This window comes from Clytia hemisphaerica, unplaced genomic scaffold, assembly GCF_902728285.1.
Source record: "Clytia hemisphaerica strain Z4C2 unplaced genomic scaffold, Clytia hemisphaerica genome assembly, whole genome shotgun sequence".
Taxonomy (NCBI): Eukaryota; Metazoa; Cnidaria; class Hydrozoa; order Leptothecata; family Clytiidae; genus Clytia; species Clytia hemisphaerica.
The window spans coordinates 285,830-291,242 of NW_027103855.1; the positions used below are offsets into that span (position 1 = coordinate 285,830).

At 34.6% G+C, this 5,413-nt stretch overlaps 1 long non-coding RNA gene across 1 annotated transcript; it reads left to right on the top strand.

Annotated features, from left to right (window-relative positions):
- The first annotated feature begins 1,362 nt into the window (after window positions 1–1,362).
- LOC136808269 (uncharacterized) lies at window positions 1,363–2,680 on the top strand. The gene is made up of 3 exons (XR_010846850.1): window positions 1,363–1,557; window positions 2,186–2,235; window positions 2,621–2,680. It is a non-coding gene; the product is annotated as an uncharacterized lncRNA (long non-coding RNA).
- Window positions 2,681–5,413: the final 2,733 nt, after the last annotated feature.

Sequence of the window (5,413 nt, forward strand, 5' to 3'; positions counted from 1 at the left end):
AAAACGGAGGTTTGAAATTTTAGCGATTTCTCGAGATATCTTTAAGATATGAATACAAAATTTTGACCATAGTTTTGAAATATGATTTAGAGGGTTTTGGGCATAGATTTATTTGATAAAATTTTTACAGTATACCCCTGGTTGTCAAAATGCAGGTTTGGGGCCCCCAAAACGGAGGTGTAGTTAAAATTAAATTATTAAACCCAGTGGTAATAGTGGGAAAAACTATGAACATATTTGTGTTTTCCCTTAAATTTACGACCCGATGGATGTAAAATTTATGATTTTTATGAAATATTTCATGATTTTCGATATTGCAAAGTCCAAACCGAAAATTTAGAAATTTTCAGAATGACAATTTTGATTTAACAACGTCTTAATCAAGTTTTTGAAAACAAATCTCTTTTGAAAATAGTTCCATTCATGTATGGAATAAGCTGTGAAAATTTTAGAAAAAAAGCTTAACTGAAACTGAAAATATTAAGCTTTAAAGATATTTTTCTCCTATATTGTGCAAAAAAATGACAGAATTTGCCGTTTTTGCTGATTCAGCGAAAATTTTTATGTATAATGTTAATTTTTTGTTATAAACTTATAAACTATTAACTCAGGGTGATAGGAGTAGAATTCTAAGATTTTTTGCTTTTTCTCATATTTAGAATTTCCGGTTTTGTCAATGCTGATTCTAGGGCTCCAAAATACTGGTTGACCTTCAAGATGCTATATCTTTTACCCAGCCTCTAAAGTCACAGATCTATTTGCATTTTCTGAACGGCATTAGGTGTAGAAAGTTTCCTATACCCCGTTTTCATAACTTATTTTCAATATCCAAGGAGCTAGAGTGAGTTATATGAAATTGTTATCTAATTTTGCTGTTAAAATATTTCCTTTAGACGCAAATATGTTATTTTGAATCTGTCTCAAACCAGCAAAACCATGCTCATTTTTAAGTATAACCATCATTCTTTCAAAATAAACAAAAATCGTTTAATTCTGATAAATCTACAGGTCAGAATCTTCATTTCAATGAAAACCTCCGTTTTGGGGGCCGTCTCCGTTTTGGGGGCCATATACTGTATACATTCATTTCTATTTAGACCGGTGATTGGAAGTCTGGTAGCGAGTGTATACAAACATGTTTGTAGCCGGGGGTGCAATATTTCGTAACATTGATTTTGTAAATGCATTTAATGGAGCGTTCGGCAAGAATTTCACAATTATATGAAGTTCATTTTCATATCTTTCCAATTAAGACATTAAAAACTGTTTATATTATTTTACTAACTGTCAGTTAATATATAGTTAGTTCAAATAACCCCCTCGACTACTTCTTGAAAATAAAAATAAAATACGGTGATCTGATTGGCCCGTTATAAAAGTTCTCCATAAAATTCTTTGAGGCGACAGAGTATTTTCAAAGCAAAACTTCGTGAGGAAAAGACAAAGATGGTCATAGAAGATCCAATATTTCTGGTGATTTGACATCTTCGGCATCTTCTTTTTATGGTTCAAAAGATTGCTTAAAGTGGAGGATACAAGTAACAAGATTATAGAAGAGTAAGTGGTAAAAAATTGCTTCTTTCTATTTGTTTTCATACAGTAGTATACCGTCATATATTTATACGAAGGAATAAAACATTACCACAGGCTCACAAAAACCTAGCGTTTTAAAGAAATTTTTTTTTGTTGCATTTTGTATTCTGAACATCCTGGTTTCTTCTACTACTGATCAAGTTTTGAGCGTTCTCGTTCGACTTTTGGTTTAAGCTTTTCCATTCTATTTGTAAACAATAAAACACAAGGGGCTACATGAATTCAAGACTTCTTAAGATACACATCCAAGCAATAAAACAAGGCCTTCTTTTCTCAAAACGTTTGTTTCTGTACTTTGTGTTGTTTTTCAGGTATTTTTAGTTGGGTTTAATTAGCAAGCGGTTGGCCTTTTCAATTTTTAGAAAAATATTTTCTCTAATGTGCGTTTCGAATGTTTTGATTTAGAAACGTTCTTTTTTTTTAAAACATTCGAATACGAAATTCATTTTGAACATTCGAATCGCCAAAATTTCGAATGTTTTGTTTTGATTCTTTTTCTTGAAACTTTTTAGTGAGCCAATTTTAATGTGGTGCTCTTCAGTTTATAAAATGTTGGAATAAGATTATTATTTTTGCCACTTTCATTTTTAAGGAGCTTATGCTGAAAAGATGAAGCAAAGACTTTTGATTGATCATTTTCAGGTGAGTGAAATTTCTAAGACGATCTTTTCTCCAATAATTGCAATTGGCTAGAAAATTCTGAAAATTAGATGGCATCATAACATAATGAGTTTCTAAAGTTTCATTGGGAAGCAAGTACAAATTTATTTTTTCTGAAAAAACAGAGGAGACACAAAAATATTTTGTTCAAAAAGAGACCGGTGAATTGCAATAACTGTGACTTTTGATTGACAACAACCCACTTCTGTGGTGGAAGACGTACAAAATTGGAGAAAGATTTTCGATTAAAAGGCGTTATTATTTAATCAAAATAAGGGTCTTATTTTCGTGTGGTATTGTATATATGGGTTTTCTTTGAGAAACTTAAGTTTCATTCGTATCAGAATACCCTTACTTTACCTTTTAGGTTCGTACCCATAATCCTACTGGCCCTCTGGAAAATGCAAAAATAACTGATTGTTCAAAGCAAGATATGCTATTCTTTGGTGTATTTCAGGTACCAACAGTCAACTTTATCATTGACGAATAATACACCCCTCTTTCAGTGACCCGGTGAGAGAAATTCTTAACCACTTAGGAATGAAATGAAGGAGGTAATTGAGATAACATCAGATTAAAGTTTTTGGTTTCTTGACCCTCAATCGTGCTTTCTGTTTTTATTTTAGGACAAGATTGAGATATTTTAGGCTCTTTATCCAATTGTACTCTTGAATTTCTTGCAATTCAATTTCAGCTTAGCACTGTTCTTAAATTGTTGTAGCTTCATTACTATCAATCTATTATAAAACTCTAATTTTACAGCGCTTTACTGGAGCCTTAGTTAAGCTTATTCTGAGCTCCATACAGGGCTGAGCTGGTTCCCAATGGTCCTAAACCTCGTGGGACACTCCCTTGCAATGGATTAGACCCATTGAAGTCCAGCGAAGGGGGCAGAACCGACGAATTTTCACTAAAATAGCTTTAAAAGGGCTTATTGTAATTTACGGAATCAGATTCCGCCTTTTAACTTGCGGAATCTCATTCCGCAAATTACTAATCTACGGAATTTGCTAACATCTTTCCAACCAATTAATATTTTTCAACCAAATTTAGCATGCATATTACCAACTAACAGATGCACCTTCACAAAAAAAAATCAACTCTTATAACCTACGTAAACGGATGTTACGACAGAGAAACTTTTAGTTCCGAACTGATTCCGCAAATTACAAATCTACGGAATCTGCTAACATCTCTCGAAGGAATTGGTTATTTCAAACCAAACTTTGCACAGGTCTCGACATCCATAAGACGCTGTCCTGTGCCAAATTTGAACATTTGAAAAGGTCGCTAACGGCAGCTATTACGGAATAGCGTAAAATCGCGTAAGGAACTCTAACAGGCCTTGTTGAAAAAAACTCAAGATCGTTGTATCTCCCGAACCGATATGTTTTGCAAGCCCAAATTTTGCACAAAGAAGCCGTCCACAAATATGAAAATGCGTGTCAAAAATCAAGTCTGACACATGACGTAAGGGAGACTTACGGTGGAAAAATGTAAGACTACGTAATACACCCCTGCCTAGGCTGGTTAAGGCAAAACTCGAAGTACTCGTAACTCACGAACCAATGAGTTTCAGAACCCCAAACTTTGCACAAAACAGCCCCTCATTGATACGAACTTGCATGCAAAATTTGAAGCTTATACCATAACGCCGTCGTGAGTTATTTCAAGATTCCGTAGATTAGTAATCTGCGGAATGAGATTCCGCAAATTACAAATCTACGGAATCTGCTAATAACTCTCGAAGGAATTGGTTATTTCAAACCAAACTTTGCAAACATCTCGACATCCATAAGATGCTGTTCTGTGCCAAATTTGAAAATTTGAAAAGGTCGTTAACGGCAGCTATTACGGAATAACGTAAGGGACTCTCTTTATTTGGAAGTGACTACATTGTAAATTTGGTCTGGAAAATATGACGAATTTTAAATTTTGGTCGGGTAAAAGTGACGAAAATGCCTCTAGGTAGGTCACTTGATTTTTGGCACGCATTTTCATATTTGTGGAGGGCTTCTTTGTGTAAAATTTGGGCTAGTAAAACATATCGGTTCGGGAGATACAACGATTTTGAGTTTTTTCAACAAGGGCTTGTAGAGTCCCTTACGTGATTTTATGTCATTCCATAATAGCTGCCGTTAACGACCTTTTCAAATGTTCAAATTTGGCACAGGACAGCGTCTTATGGATGTCGAGATGTATGCAAAGTTTGGTTTGAAATAATCAATTCCTTCGAGAGTTATTAGCAGATTCCGTAGATTTGTAATTTGCGGAATCTCATTCCGCAGATTACTAATCTACGGAATCTTGTAATAACTCCCGACGGCGTTATGGTATAAGCTTCAAATTTTGCATGCAAGTTCGTATCAATGAGGGGCTGTTTTGTGCAAAGTTTAGGGTTCTGAAACTCATAAGTTCGTGAATTACGAGAGCTTCAAGTTTTGCCTTAACCAGCCTAGGCAGGGGTGTATTACGTAGTCTTACTTTTTACACCGTAAGTCTCGTATACGTCATGTGTCAAACTTGATTTTTGGCACGCATTTTCATATTTGTGGAGGGCTTCTTTGTGCAAAATTTGGGCTTGTAAAACATATTGGTTCTGGAGATACAACGCTTTTGAGTTTTTTTCAACAAGGGCTGTTAGAGTTCCTTACGTGATTTTACGTTATTCCGTAATAGCTGCCGTTAACGACCTTTTCAAATTTTCAAATTTGGCACAGAACAGCATCTTATGGATGTCGAGATGTTTGCAAAGTTTGGTTTGAAATAACCAATTCCTTAGAGAGATGTTAGCAGATTCCGTAGATTTGTAATTTGCGGAATCAGTTCGGAACTAAAAGTTTCTCTGTCGTAACATCCGTCTACGTAGGTTATAAGAGTTGATTTTTTTGTGAAGGTGCATCTGTTAGTTGGTAATATGCATGCTAAATTTGGTTGAAAAATATTAATTGGTTGGAAAGATGTTAGCAAATTCCGTAGATTAGTAATTTGCGGAATGAGATTCCGCAAATTAAAAGGCGGAATCTGATTCCGTAAATTACAATAAGCCCTTTAAAAGGCTTAAAAAGCTCTATTTAAGCAATTTTAAGGCTTTTTAAAGCAAAAATCGTAAAAATGCGACCTTATAAGCGATTGAGCTACTTCCAAAGGCTCTAATTAG